This window comes from Diabrotica virgifera, chromosome 2 (genome assembly GCF_917563875.1).
Source record: "Diabrotica virgifera virgifera chromosome 2, PGI_DIABVI_V3a".
Taxonomy (NCBI): domain Eukaryota; kingdom Metazoa; phylum Arthropoda; class Insecta; order Coleoptera; family Chrysomelidae; genus Diabrotica; species Diabrotica virgifera.
This window is the reverse complement of record NC_065444.1, coordinates 257,515,900-257,532,969: the sequence shown is the minus strand read 5'-3', so window position 1 is coordinate 257,532,969 and position 17,070 is coordinate 257,515,900.

Here is a 17,070-nt window from a genome sequence, read left to right as displayed (position 1 = left end):
TAAGTGTTAAAAGTACAATTTTAAGCACGCATATGAAAGTTTGCAAAATGAGCGAAGCGAATTCCGCAATTCACATGAGTGCCTTAAAAATGTACTTTTTAACACGTATATCATACAATATCTTTTCTACAAACGTTATAAATTTATAAAGTACAATATTTTTGTTAATTGGTGAAACCATGAAACCTATGACCCGTAAAAGGTAGAACTGGTTGTCTACACTCGAGGAGAATCTTTAAAAATTCTTAGCGAAAATATTATACCGTTACACAAACTTGTTTTTTCTACAAACGTGTTAAAAATGCAATAATACAGTGTAAATTAAATTTTAAAAAACCTTTTAAACCACCTTTTTTGACCCTATTTTGACGTTTCACAATTTGACAATTCAATTTTAACTGCAGTGCCTTAAAAATTGTAAAGCACTAGTGCTTTAAAGTAGCATTTTTAACGCTCCTATGGAGTGCTACAAATTGCATTTTTAACACGGTTGTAAAAAATATTTTTAAGGAACGCTATTCTTGAGTTACAAGTGACTAAAATTAAACATATAAAAAAATCAACTAAAAAGCAAAAAATAAAAAAAATTGAAAAAATCTAACACATTCGTCAAAGAAAAGCGTGGCGCGTCTTCATCGAATAAACGGTTTTCGCACCACGCTTTTCTTTAACGAATGTGTTCGATTTTTTTAATTTTTTTTATTTTTGCTTTTTAGTTGATGTTTTTATGTTTAATTTTAGTCACCCGTAACTAAAGAGCGTTTCTTAAAAATATTTTTTTCATATTTCTTTATTTTTTACTTTCTAGTCTTACACTTTTCAAACATTAAAATATATCGTCATGTTTATTAAAATATGTATAAAACATAAATGATGTACAAACATGAAAAGTAGTCGGAATCGGCAAAAAATTTGAAACTTTATTGTTTATTTATGAAGCATAACGTAAGCAATTGACGTAAAAAGTATGAAATTATGTATAGTTCATATAATTAGCTACAATCTGTAAAAGTTTTAAGTTTCTTCATTGTAAAAAACAAGAGAATTTAAGCATTTTCTGTTAAAATCCTTTTTTTATTTAAACAATCAATAAACAAAAATTTTTTTATTGACTATTCGTGTATTGTTGCCGCGAATGCATATGTCTGCAAATTTTCATTCATTTGCATTGAAGAAAAGTCAGTCAAATTAACGTCTAAAAATTTGATGCAAATTATTGAAGTAAAAAAAGCGTTTAAAAAATGGTGAAGGTTCTTATAAAATCCTTTATAAACTAAATTACAAAAATACTTGAGTATTGGTTACTTAAAAATAGTAAAATAATGTTGATAGCAATTATATAGAACAACTGGATGAACTTTCTGCCATACTAATAACGAAAGAATACACTGGACTGCTTTTAACTATAGAAACGTAAACACTGTCAGGCGTACATGATACCACAAGAAAATTTTACGTCGACGTTGCTCAAAGACTAAACCATACTGAAACTGCAGCAGTGGAGAGCAGGTACAATTACTACGGATGGGAAAAACCGACCGGTTTTAACCTAAAACCGGTTTTTTTACTTCGCAATAACCGGTTTTACCGGTTGTTTTTTTGTCCCGGTTATAACCGGTTTTTTCGTTTTAAAGTAAAAAACCGGTTATTAGTTTATTACGGTGATTAGGATTAGGTTTGGTATTATTTTGGATCCCAATCATAATTATTATTCTCAAGTAATTATTCCAAACAAAACCATAATTCAAATTTTATTTTATAAATACAGGAGCAAACTGAAAGTGCAAACTCACATCAGCCAGAAACAATTGAGTTTCATTATAATATTTCGTTGAAAATGTATTTGTAATCATAATATTTACATAAGAAGTGATCTGGTTGAAGTAGACGCAAACATCATCTATTTTTCACACTTGACTCTTGACATTGAAAGTGGGTGAATCAATTTTTTTGATTACCAAAAGTAATGGTCTGACTATGAATATCGAATTACCGATTACGATTATTACGAATACGAATCTCCAAGGATAACCCTGCGTTTTCAAAACGATACACCCATAACAAGAAGTATTAAAAATGAGTTAAAATGTACCTATGTAATTATACAAATATACAAACGTGTTAAAAGAAATACATGATACATTTTTTTGATAGTAGTAAAAATAAAAGATAAATTGAATTATCCAATTTATTTTTAAGTAAAATATTTATTATAAATATGTTGATATTATTTTTTTTTAAATCCCATTTGAAAGAGTCTGGGAAATTTTTATAAGTTGAAATGGTTGGGTTAAATTGTATATTATTGCAATATGTATATATTAATCTTACGCTACATTATATTTAATAATAATCAATAAATCTATATTAATAATAAAATAATAAATAAATATAATAATTTATAGAATAAAATGGTTTTATTAAAAATTGTGTTTTATTTATATTGATATTGCTGTTCTTTCGATAGTAATTTTGATCATATTCATATTGATATCGAGTATCGAGTCGAGTGGAGTATCGCAAACTTAAGTGCATTGTAAATGTAACATTGTAACCTATTGGATTAAAAAACACAAAAACCGGTTTTTTGGCCGGTTATAACCGCCAGGTTAAACCGTAAGCAAAAAAGCCGGTATAACCGAAAACCGGTGCTTTGTCAAAAACCGCCATCCCTAAGAATTACACACCACTTGAAGTTGAAACTGATGCTGTTCTAGAAATCTTTTATAAAACACGTTTTACAACAAAATATATTTTCAGTGCGGTATGGCATACCGAATGTTAGTAGTTAAGGGTTAATATACCTACACACATACTATACGCTCTGAGCTTCGCTGGTGTCGCTCCTAGCGGTTACTAATTCAACTTTTACCGGTAATTTTTAAATTTATTATTTAATTTGGGGTGGCGCTTGGGCTATGCTGGTCTATTACGCAATCGAATTTAAAGCGGACTGTATGGAAATAATAACAAAAAAATTCTTACCTTATTTTAACTGGTAGGTCGAGAACTCTTCAGTTATTAGTAAGGTGAAGGAAGGAGGGAGAAAGGGTTAATTTATTTTTTACTATAACTGAAACCGGCGTTTTTTGGCGACACTTGATAACTACAGGAAACGACTTAACAATTCAATTTGTTCTTACTTACTGACAACCACGACTAGTTAGTACTAACGAAAGGTAATTAAAGAGAAAACAAAAAATTTAGTACAATATCTGGGCAAGAAAATAGGCCAGGTACTTCGAATGAAATAAATTTAATGAGGCCAAAACATCCTGCCCCCCCCCCCGAGTTTATTTTTAAAATAAACGAAAAATCAACGAAAACTAATTTAATTTTAATATGCTAAGTCTGCACATGAACCCATCACCCTAAACTAAAATTTTAACTATCAAATAAAATAAAAAAAATCCTCTCCAGTTTATTGACTGGGTAGAGGACACAGTTTAACGACTGGGCGCATGTAACTACCGTGCTTGGTTCGCACTTTTACGATTCGAACAATCCCATCTTTTCCAGGATACAAAGTCTCTATGACTGCCAGAGGCCACTGTAAAGGTGGGATAGTTTCATTTTTTATTATAACTACCATTCCCTCTTTGGGAGGGTTCGAGTTAGTGTTCCATTTTAAACGAGACTGCATAGAAGACAAATATTCTGAATGCCATCTTTTCCAATAATGTTGAACAATGCAATCTAATAATTTATATCTTTTCAAAGTACTCATATTTTTATCAAGATCAATATCCATCGAGGGTAATGACACTAAAGGTTCTGTACATAAAAAATGCGATGGAGTCAGCGCGACTGGATTTTCAGGGTCGTTACTTTGAACACAAAGAGGACGCGAATTCAAAAGACACTCGATTTGTGTCAGAACAGTTAAAAATTCTTCGTAAGTAAGGATTTGATTCCCCACAACTCTATTTAAATGAAGTTTTACACTTTTTATATTGCTTTCCCAAATACCACCGAAGTGACTGCCATAAGGTACGTTCATTTTCCAAGAAATTTTGGTATTATTAAGTTCCTGTTGGAATGCATCTTTATAAGTTTTTGAAGTAGTTAATTGATATATTTCATCGAGGACTCTCTTGGCACCCACAAAATTTGTGCCATTATCTGAATATAAAACCTTACAATTTCCACGACGAGATAAAAATCTTTTGAAAGTGGCTAAGAAACAATCTGTAGAGAGCGAGGAGGCTAATTCAAGATGTATGGCTTTCGTACTTAGACAAACAAACAAACATACGTAAGCCTTTTGAGTTTTTACGCCACGATATTTTCCTATAGTAATGGAAAACGCACCAGTATAATCTACACCAGTGTGTAAAAAGGCTTTTGCCTGATTGACTCTTACGGCGGGTAAGTCAGCCATCATAGGATAGGTAGGTTTAGGATTAAGACGAAAACAACGATTACATCTCCAAATTCTATTTCTGATGGCCTGACGACTAGATAGTATCCAATAATTTGTTCTCAGAAGATTTTGCAACAAATACGCTCCAGCATGTAAATGCAATTTATGGAAATAATCTATTAACAAAATGGTTAAAGGATCGGCTTTGGGCAACAAAATCGGATGTTTTTGTTCAAAACTACATTGGGAGTTGGACAAACGTCCACCTACTCTAATTATTCCATTTTCAATAAATGGATTCAAACGACGTATGGAAGATTTTACAACGAGATTTTGAGAAAGGGCTTTATATTCTTCAGAAAAATGCTTTTGCTGGACAGCTCGAATTAATTCAATTTCTGCAATTTTTAAATCAAATAGAGATATCCGTTTATTTAAAGACAATTTTCTAAGAAATCTCAATACGTATACTGTGGAATTTAAAAGTTTCGACCAACTGGAAAAATATTCAATAAGAGTATACAGCGGAGAAATTACACGAGTGACATTACCAAAGAAGGTTTGTGATCTATATTCAGAATCACAAATCATAATTTCCTGTCCGTTGACAGACTGAATAGGCCAATATTCTGGCTCCAACAGTAACCAATTTGGACCAGTAAACCATGTGGAATGGTTGACTAACGAAGAAGGAAACAAACCTCGAGAGGCGCAATCAACAACATTTTCCTTTCCAGGAACAAAAAACCAATACTCTGACGGAACCATCTTATGAATTGTACCAACTCTATTTTGAACAAATATTTTGAGATTTTTCTCTGAGGACTTTATCCAATTTAATACAATCATGGAATCACTTAAGGCAAAAATTTTATCAATATTATGTCTAGGAGAATAAGTTTCAATAGCATGTGAAAGAAGCTTTGAGAGAAGAAGCGCTCCACAAAGCTCTAATCGAGGAAGAGTTATTTTAGACATTGGAGATACTTTAGATTGAGAGTACAGTAAAGTAACTTTAACTTGACCTGTACAATTAACAACCCTGGAATAAACAATGGCTGCGTATCCAGCAGCACCCGCGTCTGAAAATCCTACAAAAGACAACGACGAATTAGGTGTAACCGCTATATGGCGTGGAATTTGTATTTTGTATAGGACATGAAATTCATTTTGAAACTTTTCCCATGCTATTTTGATTTCTTTTGGTACGGTACTATCCCAATCTACCTTTAGAGTCCAAAGTTTCTTTATCCAAATTTTAAGCAAGAGGGTTATAGGAGATAGGAATCCCAAGGGATCAAACATACGAGCAACAAGTGAGAGCATGTTTCTTTTTGTACAACGGGTCGATGAGGGTATTTCTAACCCAAAACTAAAATTGTCACATTTTTCTTCCCATTGCAATCCTAACACTTTGGAGACTGACTTATCAAATTGTTTGGTTTTGACCAATTGAAGGGGTTCGGGGATTGTCGATAGTAGATCGTTCGAGTTCGACATCCATTTGGTTAATTTAAAACCACCTTTTTGAAACAAATTCACTAACTGAGTGTGTGTAACTATAGCTTCAGAAACATTTGGAAAACTGCTAATAAAATCGTCTACATACATATCTCTTAAAATTGGGATGATAGCATCAGGAAAACTTTTAGATTCGTCATTACATAATTGTTTTATTACCCTGAGACTAAGATATGGTGAGGCTTTTACTCCAAAAGTTAAAGTATTTAATTGGAAAATAGAAATAGGATCATTGGTATCAAATTTCCACAAAACTCTTTGAAACGAACAATGAGATTCAACCACTTTAACCTGCCTATACATTTGTTTCAAATCAGCGACAATTGCGATTGGAAAAAGACGAAAATTCAACAATATTGTGGTAGGATTATTTTGTAATTTTGGACCTTTATAAAGAATTTCATTTAATGACGGTCCTTTACTAGTTTTCATAGAGGCATCAAAGACTATTCTACAAGGAGTGGAAGGGCTATCTGATTTAAAAACACAATGATGGGGAATATAATACGACAACGAATCAATGGTTTGAATGGGAACTAAACTCATGTGCTTTTGGTCTAAATAGTCTTGAAAGATATCACAGTAAAGTTTTCTAAGTTCTGGGTTTGGTGCTAGGCGATTTTCTAAGGACAACAATCTATTTTTAGCAAGAACAAAAGAATCACCCAGTACATTAGGATCATTTTGGAACGGCAATGAAACTGTGTATCTACCATCTGCATCTCTACATACATTTTCTAAAAATAAATTTTCACAAATTTCATCTTCTGATGAACTATTAGTAACAGTGGGCAAATCCTCTAATTCATACATTCTTTCGACCAAGGAATCTAAATTCAACAAAGGGTTACAGACGAAAGACAAATATGTGTGGATTTTTTCAAAATTTGGTGCAGCTGAGCCCATGACTACATAACCTAAACTAGTCTCAATAGCTGATAGAGAATCTTCGCATGACACTCTATTACAACCAATGATATTTGAAAAGACACATAAGCCTAAAATACCATCTATCTTGCCAGGAAAAAAGAAATTCGGGTCAGCTAATTTCAAGTGTTCTATACTGTTAATACAGTCTTTGTCAACTGGTTGATCTGGCAACTTATTAGAGATTGTGTCTATAAGCAACACTTCTATAGGATATTGTATTTTTTTATCAAAATGGGAAAAGATAACAATGTTGGTTTTACCTACTATCGGGGTGGTTGATCCTCCTATACCAGAAACTGTCAAATTTAATTTCGAATAACTTAGGCCTAATTTTCGGGAACAATCAAAAGTAAGAAAATTAGCAGAAGAACCACTATCTAACAAAAATCTAACCTTGTGAGCACTACCCCATTTATCAACAACTTTAACCATTATTGTCCCAAACAGACTAACAGAACTCGATTCTGATTCATTTGGGATATTTTTAGAATGGCGGACATGTAAACTAGAAGGATTATCAGAAGAACCAGAGGTAGGCTCAGTACTAGTGGAGGGAAATGGAACATTCTCATTAGGCCGAGTAGTATTTGGCTTATGCAACTTGGAATGGTGCCTAGCTTTGCACACAACACAAGAAAATTTTGACGGACAATTGGATACTCGATGCTTTGAAGAAAAACAATTTAAACATAAATTATTTTCCTTCACTAATTTAAATCTGGATTCAAATGGTAGCCCTAAAAAGTGCTTACAGTCTTTAATTAAATGTGGGCCTTTTTTACAAACAACACAATCTATGGAGGAATACGTATTCTGTTCTTGCAAATGAAACGATTTGTTCGGTTTTTGAAACGAAAAATTATTTTTGGAATTCCTTGATCTATCATTTTTAATAAGAGATTTACTACGTTGGCGTAAAAATTTCAATAAATCATTATAAGCGGGTAAATCATTATTATTTCTTATTAAATCAAATGAATCTATGGTATCTTGTGGTAATTTTAACATAGCTAAATAAGTTAAAATATGATCATCTAAATTATCGAGATTTAATCGTTTTAGTGCAGAAACATTAGTATCAAACTTTTCCAAAAATATTTCCAAATATGATGGATTATTAGATTGCAAACCGCGAAAATTAACAATTCGATCCATATAGAGATTAAACAAATATTTTTTATCATTATATCTTTCAACAAGCATATTCCAAATAATGTCATAATTATTAGGAATGGGTTCTATTGAGCTACAGCTTTTCAAGGCTTTCCCGGAAATACAACTCAACAAATACTGTAGCTTATCGGACTTGGGATATTCTATTTTGTTATGAACAAATTGTTTGAAATTTTCATAGAAAACAGGCCACAGAGATATATCTTCACCATCAAACTTAACTAATTCAAATTTGGGCATTTTAATAGTAGAATTATTAGTACTATTGGGATTATTACTCAAAACAGCAGGTTTATTTATTAATAATGAAGCTAAATATTCAATATTGGAGTAGAGATCATAAAATGCATCTAAATGCGTATGGTATGCAACGCCAGCATCTGGCTCCATCTCTTGTTTTAATATAACGATATCTTGAACAATTTCCTCATATTCTGATAGAGTTTTTTCGAAAGTACTATATCTAACTGCAAAGTTACGCATTTTTGAGGCATTTTCTGGATCTTTTTCTAAGGCCGACCCGGCATCGTAACATAATTGAGCCCTACGAAAGATAGTTTCACGTTTAGAGCATAATCGCTCCAATTTTAGTTCGTTTTGACTTTTAGGCATGTTTAATAATAAATATTGAAATTCTTTCAAAAAATTATCAATGATGAAGAAATAAAATGGAACAAAACCCAAAATATGTCAAGAATAGTAGTTAGGTGTATATATTTTTTCAACAATTACTAAAATTTTATTAAACTAAATCCAAACAAATTATTTTTAGGTTTGCAAAATATCCAAATCAAATATATTTACTTAATCAAAATCGATTTCACTAAGCGATGGGTTCAGAAGCAAAAACACGAATTCAATGTTCCAACTATAGTCGACCGAAGAACAAGGTTTTTCGATACACGACAAAAAAAGGGTACACTACGATTTAATTAGATTTTAACACGACAAATATACTATACCGATTACAATTATAATCTTAAATAAATTTATCCAATGCGAAAAATACGATAGATCAGATCTTGAACCGGCAAAGCAACAACGAAATTGATTCAAGACGATCCGGCTAGAAGGCCAAACTTATGGGGTGGCGCTTGGGCTATGCTGGTCTATTACGCAATCGAATTTAAAGCGGACTGTATGGAAATAATAACAAAAAAATTCTTACCTTATTTTAACTGGTAGGTCGAGAAGTCTTCAGTTATTAGTAAGGTGAAGGAAGGAGGGAGAAAGGGTTAATTTATTTTTTACTATAACTGAAACCGGCGTTTTTTGGCGACACTTGATAACTACAGGAAACGACTTAACAATTCAATTTGTTCTTACTTACTGACAACCACGACTAGTTAGTACTAACGAAAGGTAATTAAAGAGAAAACAAAAAATTTAGTACAATATCTGGGCAAGAAAATAGGCCAGGTACTTCGAATGAAATAAATTTAATGAGGCCAAAACATAATTGTTATCGCTTAATATTTACAACGCAAAAAAGTAATTAAATTGTAATCGATTTTTTTAAGATTTTTCTAATCATTTTGACGTTCTATTGATAAAATATCAATTTCTTACTTCGGATACTTTGACAATAATCGTGTAGATGGCGCTAAGATTATAATAGATTATTTATAATTAGATATTACGGAACATTAAAAAAACTTAAGTTCAGTATTTAAAACGTAAGTATATTTAAGGTAAAAATATATACCACAGCTTTGATCAACTAATATTGTTTATAATTATTGTTTTTAATTTTAATTTTAAATTAATCACTTTGACATTTATGTCAAATTTCCAGTAAACGTTTACAAACTTGTCACTACTGGCGTTCGCGAATTTGTAAATATCCCCTCTACGTACGAGCTCACAGCGTATAATCCTTTCAAATCTATTTGAAACATCTACCTAACTGATCTAGAGTTTTAGATCAATTAGGTAAATTTTTACAGCTACATTTTGTAAAATATAGACACCTCATGCGCCCGCCAAAAACCTGCGGTTTTCAAAGAGTACAGAAATATTAACGCCGATCCCATGCTCCATTCCCATGTTGGTATATTCTTCTTTTTCTTCGTCTAGCCATTCACGTCCACATATGAACATATGTATCTTCATGTCTTCCTTTCCATTATTTTTTATTGTACGCGACTTGTAGCCAATTTTTTCTGGCAGTTCGTTTCGTATCACTGTTGGTATCACTCATGTTCGTAACACTGGCAGATAAATAAGTACAGTCTTTACAACCCTATGCAAGACTTCTAATTGAAAGTAAGTTACTTTCAAGATAACCGAACGTTGGCCAGAAGAATGCACCGTCTGCCACCCGGAATATGCTATCTATTACGAGCAAGTCAGAATAGATGGTTTCGAACAACCAAAACGAATTTAGGCACTGAACAGAATAAGAACAAAGTATGGTAGGCGCTCCGATTCACTTTGCAGGTGGATAAAAATACTTTCCTTAAATTGCGGTGCTGCAAGACAAGAGTTTAAACATCTGGTGAAGGAATTACCAATCAAATCTTACAGTGGTGATCGGACTTTAATAAGTGAATTAAATAAATTTTATGTTTTTTATATGATTTAGTGTGTAAACAAATTAAAAATAAAGACTATAAATTAAGTGTTCAACTAAAATAAAGTTAAAATAAATAAGTTAAAAACATAACAAATAATGTAACAAGTGAAAAATTCTTAAATTAAATTGTATAACCATGCATGGTTTCGATCAACGAGTTGAGGGTTATTGTCTTGCGGAACGAGCTGGAAAATAGAGAACTGGATTCTTCTGTAAAAAAGGCTGATTTAGTCCAGCGTCTTAAGAATGCCCTGAAAGAAGAGGGTCGTGATCCAGAAATTTATGTATTTGATGACAAACAGGCTGCTGTGATTTTTTAATTTGGTAAAGTTTCTTCCGATGTGGCCAAAGTCTCTGGTGATATATCTAACATCTAGAGAAAACAAAGTTTCTTGTGATATTCCGAAAGTTTCTAGGGACATTACTTCATTCGAAAATAAAGTATCGTTGGAAAGCAAAGTATCTGCTTGCTAACATCTCATCGTCGTTAAGACCTGCTGCCTTTTTCTTCTTAAGGAGAAAATATGAAAGATATAGAAAAGAAGATGGAGTAAGCAGGAAAAATCGATAGAGGAGTGGAATTAACTTCAGCAGAGAGAAAAGACGAGAAAACCAAAGGTGAATTCGAGCCAAAGGAGAAAATATGAAAGATATAGAAAAGAAGATGGAGTAAGCAGGAAAAATCGATAGAGGAGTGGAATTAACTTCAGCAGAGAGAAAAGACGAGAAAACCAAAGGTGAATTCGAGCCAAAGGAGAAAATATGAAAGATATAGAAAAGAAGATGGAGTAAGCAGGAAAAATAGATAGAGGAGTGGAATTCACTTCAGCAGAGAGAAAAGACGAGGAGACCAAAGGTGAATTCGAGCCACGGCCGACATTTGAAGGGAGTGGAGGTTCATTTCGTGTTAAAGTCCCAACTTTTGACGGAAAATCTTCATGGAACAACTACATAATAACACAATATTACAATTCAATCATAATAATACAATCATAATAATACAATTTGAATCAGCTGCAAGAGCGAACGGATGGTCCGAACTAAAAAGACTGTAAGCCTGACTATTGCTCTTCGAGGATATGCTTTTGATATGCGTCAGACCATAGCCGGAGAGGAGACAGAAGATCTTGAATAGTTTAAAAAGAGACTAAACATGCGATATTGGAGACTTGGAGCAGTTTAAAAATCGAATACAAAAGAGAATCGAAGCTCTTCAAGAATCTGGGGTAGATATTGCCGGGTCTAGGATGTTTCATCGCCGCCAGTTCATCGCCGCCGTTTCGATGCCGCCAGTTCATCGCCGCCGTTTCGATGCCGCCAGTTCATCGCCGGCCGATTCATCGCCGACCGATTCATCGCCAGTCAGTTAATCGCTATCTGATATATTTCCGAATTTTCGACAGTTACATTCATTCTTTATTTTTAGTATTAATTAGAAATTCTAGGAAATGCGAGATATGACTATTCCCGTTGCCATACTTAATCTTTTAATAGACTTTTAAACTTCTATAATATAAAATATATTATAATGACTATTTCACTACACTGTTTTTAACTGATAAAACGTCATAGCAACGCCACGTTTCCTACTGACAAAACTACTTCCTGCCCGTGATTTCTCAGAGACAAAATTATGACAGATCCGTCACGAAGGTGTCTGGTAATTATATTGTTGTCATTTTGACGAACGTCATTGAGGCGTAATCCGTTTTGGGCAGATATAATGAATCCAGACGAAAAATCAAGATTTAGATGCCAGTCAGGCGAAGAAATCAAAAAATTGGTTTTTGTCTCGTGAAATAGTCTTGTCGAACATCATTAGAGAGAAAATTATTTACCGGCAAAATTTTCTTCTGGTTTTATTCAAGTTTGTTGCCTTATAGCAATTTTCGCTTCTGAAATTTTGACATAATCATTCGACTGACTTCTCGTGATTTAACTGTCAAATTTTAATTCGCGAAAATAGCTAGGCAACAAACTTTCATACCAGTCGAAAATATTGCGGGCAAAATTTTCTCTCTTATGATATTATATACGATTATTTCATTCATAGGAGATTCTGACCAATAGAAAGCTACAGAAATCTAAATTAAATCGATAATTTTTGATAATTTCCCGTCGTCAAGTATATTACGTCAGATGCCCTTGTTGCTACGAAACAATACATTCAGTGACATTAGTGACAATTAATGTTTTAAAAATTATAAAAGTGATGACTTTCAACTGTCAAATTAATATTTATAACAACTGTTTGTTTAATTGTACTAATTTGTAGTTACATAAATAAATTACAATAAAATTTTGGTTTTGAACGGTTTTATTCATGAAATAATCGCAACAAATTGCACTCGATATCTAAAATTAATATATAATTTTTGCCCTCGTGACACTTTGACATAATTTCACTCGCCTTCGGCTCGTGAAACTAAAACTGTCAAAGTGTCACTCGGGAAAAATTCAATAATTTTAGAGCTCTTGTGCAATTACTACTGATTATTTCATTCATAGGAGATTCTGACCAATAGAAAGCTGCATAAATCTAAATTAAATCGATTATTTTTTAATGATTTTAACTTCCAATCGTATAGTAAGATATTTGATCACGTGTTTAATTCTGTCCAATCAGATTAAAATTATACTAAGAATTATCTACTGTAGAAAATTACCGATAGAATTTTTTTAAGTAGATTGTTTCTGTTTAATGGCAACCAGTTTCCTAGTTTTGACAACTGGCACATTTAAGAAAATATCCATATTATATACGTATTAAAAAATAATCTTACGAATATCACATGACAGTAAGAATAAATAAGGAAATATTGCTTCATTTTTACTCAAATTTGTTGTCATTGTGCAATAGCCACTCGAGCCCTGTGGGCTCTCGTGTCTATTGCCAGACAATAAATTTTCGAAAAACTGTCGCATTATTTTCAATTTATTCTCACTCTCTTGTGATATTATACCCGATAATTTTTGATAATTTCCCCTCGTCAAGTAAATTACGTCAGGTGCCCTTCGTTGCTACGAAATAATACATTCAGTGACATTAATGGCAACTAATGTTTTAAAAATTATAAAAGTGATTACTTTCAACCGTCAAATTAATATTTATAACAACTGTGTGTTTAATTGTACTAATTTGTACTTACATAAATAAATTACAATAAAATTTTGGTGTTGAATAGTTTTATTCATGAAATAATCGCAACCAATTGCACTCGATCTCTAAAATTAATATATAATTTTAGAGCTCTTGTGCAATTACTACTGATAATCTTTTAAATTTCACAGTCAACATTTCCAACCAAGAGAAACTGTTTCTTAAATTCGAAAAGAACCCAAAATTTCTATACAAAAATTTAGGGGAAGTAGAACAGTAAATATAATAATATTTTTTGTCTTTTTAATTGTCATAAGTTTTGAACTGAATTTAACGTGGTGTCGTCTCATCTCCCATAATACAAAATCAACTGACCAACTGGTGATGAAACGGACGGCGATGAAACGGACGGCGATGAAACGTCCCATTCCGGATATTGCCAGTTTAGTCGATATGTTTATTCAACAGCTCTCGAACGAAGAGATGATGGAAAAGTGGACTGTTTAAACATTTATTGATGGTCTTTGTGATCATGAAGTGCAGAGAAAAATTCGAGTAGCTCATCAAAAGACACTGGCCGATGTATTGCCGCCGCCACTTTTGTTCTCGCACATTTTCGTTTTCTTTGCCAAGTCTGTCATCTCTTTTTTATCGGTATACAATTATTGCCTATCAGTTTTTTTGGAGCGATTACAACAGTCACTTAAATACGAAATTTCAAATCTCCTCCAATAATTAACTCATAATTGAATCAGGGATCACAACAATTTTTCATTGTTTCTCATCAAAACCAAAATTGCAACAATTTTACACTATCAAAGAGTAAATTATTATTACAGCCATTTATTCAGTCAGAGCGTTTGTTCGAGGGGCCATTACCTCGCGTAACTCTGTTAAAAATGGAACGAGAATTAATAAAAATATGAAGCTTTCACTCACATATATCCTCATTTTTATTATGATGGAGAACGTGGGGTTTATCTCGGAATCGCGCTGGTGATCTGCTGTTAATACGGTTGGAGTAAAAATGTATGTATGCCATTAAAATGTGTATATATGTGAATTTAGAGTCTGGTTAGACTGTGAGCAAATGCTTTGTGGGTAAAGGAAAGAGCTCTTGGGGAAAGCGAAATTAGTGATTGAAGTTATTTTTGAATACAAATAAAAGGAAATTAAATGAAGGCTGTTCTCTGAAACACGTTCGTTTTGTAAATCAATTCTATATTATATTCAAAGTGTGCCATATAATACATTTTGATAACTGATGCCAAATAAAATAGTGTAATCTTTATTATAGTCCAGGAACCGAAGCTTTTCACCTCGCAATTTTTACAGAATATATCGATTTACTTGAAAATTTGAGAATAAGTAGTGGATAGTTCAAGGATCAAAATCTATATGATGCCGAAAGGCGCTTTTACCACGGGGTCGGTTGCCACCGTATCTTAGGGGTGGAATTTTTTTATTATATTTTGACCACAAAAGTTGATAAAAACATTAATTTTAAGCAAAAAATATTCTATACATTTTTTTGATAAAATTAATAGTTTTCGATTTATTCGCTAACGAAAGTGTTAGTTTTATATCGAAAAAATCAATGTTTTTCGATATTATACTCATTTACGATTCACTCAATTTTTGCCGTAGAAAAAACTTTTCAAACCAAGTTCTTGGGAAGTGAATAACCTAAAATTTCATATTTAAACATTTTTTCGTATCTCTGATGCTAATCTTTTATTATTCTGAAGAAAATGGCATTTTTAGCAAACTACAAAAATTCGTTATTCGTTTTTCACTCCAGTTTTTTAAAAACTAATGATTCTAAGCTAGTCAAACTTCTGGAATCTATTAATAATAGATAAATAAAGAAGTATAAATAAGGCCAATGACTAAAAACATCGCTAACTTACATTATTATACTTACAATTGGATTTCTTCTCTTTTTTTTTTTCAAAAAAATATATTGATTTTTTAGCCGTAACTTTTTTATCTTTTATCCTAGAAAGTTTGTTAAAAAAGAATTTTGTAGGCTTTTATAAGATCTGTAAATGGAACAATGTCATCGGACCGTATGGGGAGGAAAAAATAAACAAAAATGGAAAATTACTACTGGAATTCTGTCTAGACAATAACCTGGTGATTATGAACACACACTTCCAACATAAAAGGATACACAAGATCACAAGAGAAGTCAAATCAAGAGACGAACAATCAATTATAGACTATACTATAGTGCAAAAAACAGAGAAGAACTGGATAAGAGACGTAAGGGTGAAAAGGAGTTATGAAATTGGTAGTGACCACTATCTACTAGAAACCACATTCAAAAGCAAAAGAAAAGAAATAAAAAGAAATGAGAACATAAACAGAGAACACAAAGAAATAATAAAAATTTATAAACTAAGGGAAGAAACAACGAAAATAAGATACACAGAAGGACTAGAGAAAGAAATAGACAATGAACATATAATAACAGAAACAATAGAAGAAGAATGGGGAAAATTTAAAAATGCGATGATAAAAACAGCTAAATCAATATGTGGAACCACAAGAAATAACAACAGAGGGAAACGAACGTCTTGGTGGAACGATGAAGTGAAAAGAGAAATAAAAGAAAAGAAGAAATTATGGAAAGAATACATACAAGACAAAACACAACAAAAATATGAAAATTATAAGAGAAAAAGAACAAAAGTTAAAGAGATAGTTAGGAAAGAGAAAAAGAAAAGTTGGGAAAAATTCGGAGAAAAAATGGAAGAAAACAGCACAGAAAACGTAAAATTATTTTATAGAACACTGAAAAACCTAAGAAGCAACAAAGAAACGAAACTGAAACAAATAATGAACAAGGAAGGAATAATAATAAATGACGATAAAACAATAATGGAAAGATGGAGGGAACATTTCCAGCTGTTACTGAATGGAAATCAAGTGAACACAATGGAGAAGGAAAGCCACATAAAGAGAGTATCCATAAGAAACACGGAAAATCCAGAAACTATAGAAAAAGAAGAACTAGAAGAAGCAATAAGAAAGATAAAGATTGGAAAAGCACCAGGAAGCGATGAAGTAGCACCAGAAATGATGAAATATATAGGAATAAAAGCAAAAGAAAAATTGTTATACATATATAACCTAATATGGAAGAGAAAAGTAATACCCAGAGAATGGACAAATGCAGTAATTATACCTATATACAAAAAAGGAAACACAAGAGACTGTAAGAACTATAGAGGTATATCACTACTATGTGTAGCAGCAAAAGTATACGAAACCATAATAGAAAGGAAAATCAGAAAAGAAATAGAACATAAATTAGAGGACGTACAAAGTGGATTCAGGAAAGGACACAACACACAAGACCATATATTTACCATGCAACAAGTAATAGAAAAAGCATTAAAGAAA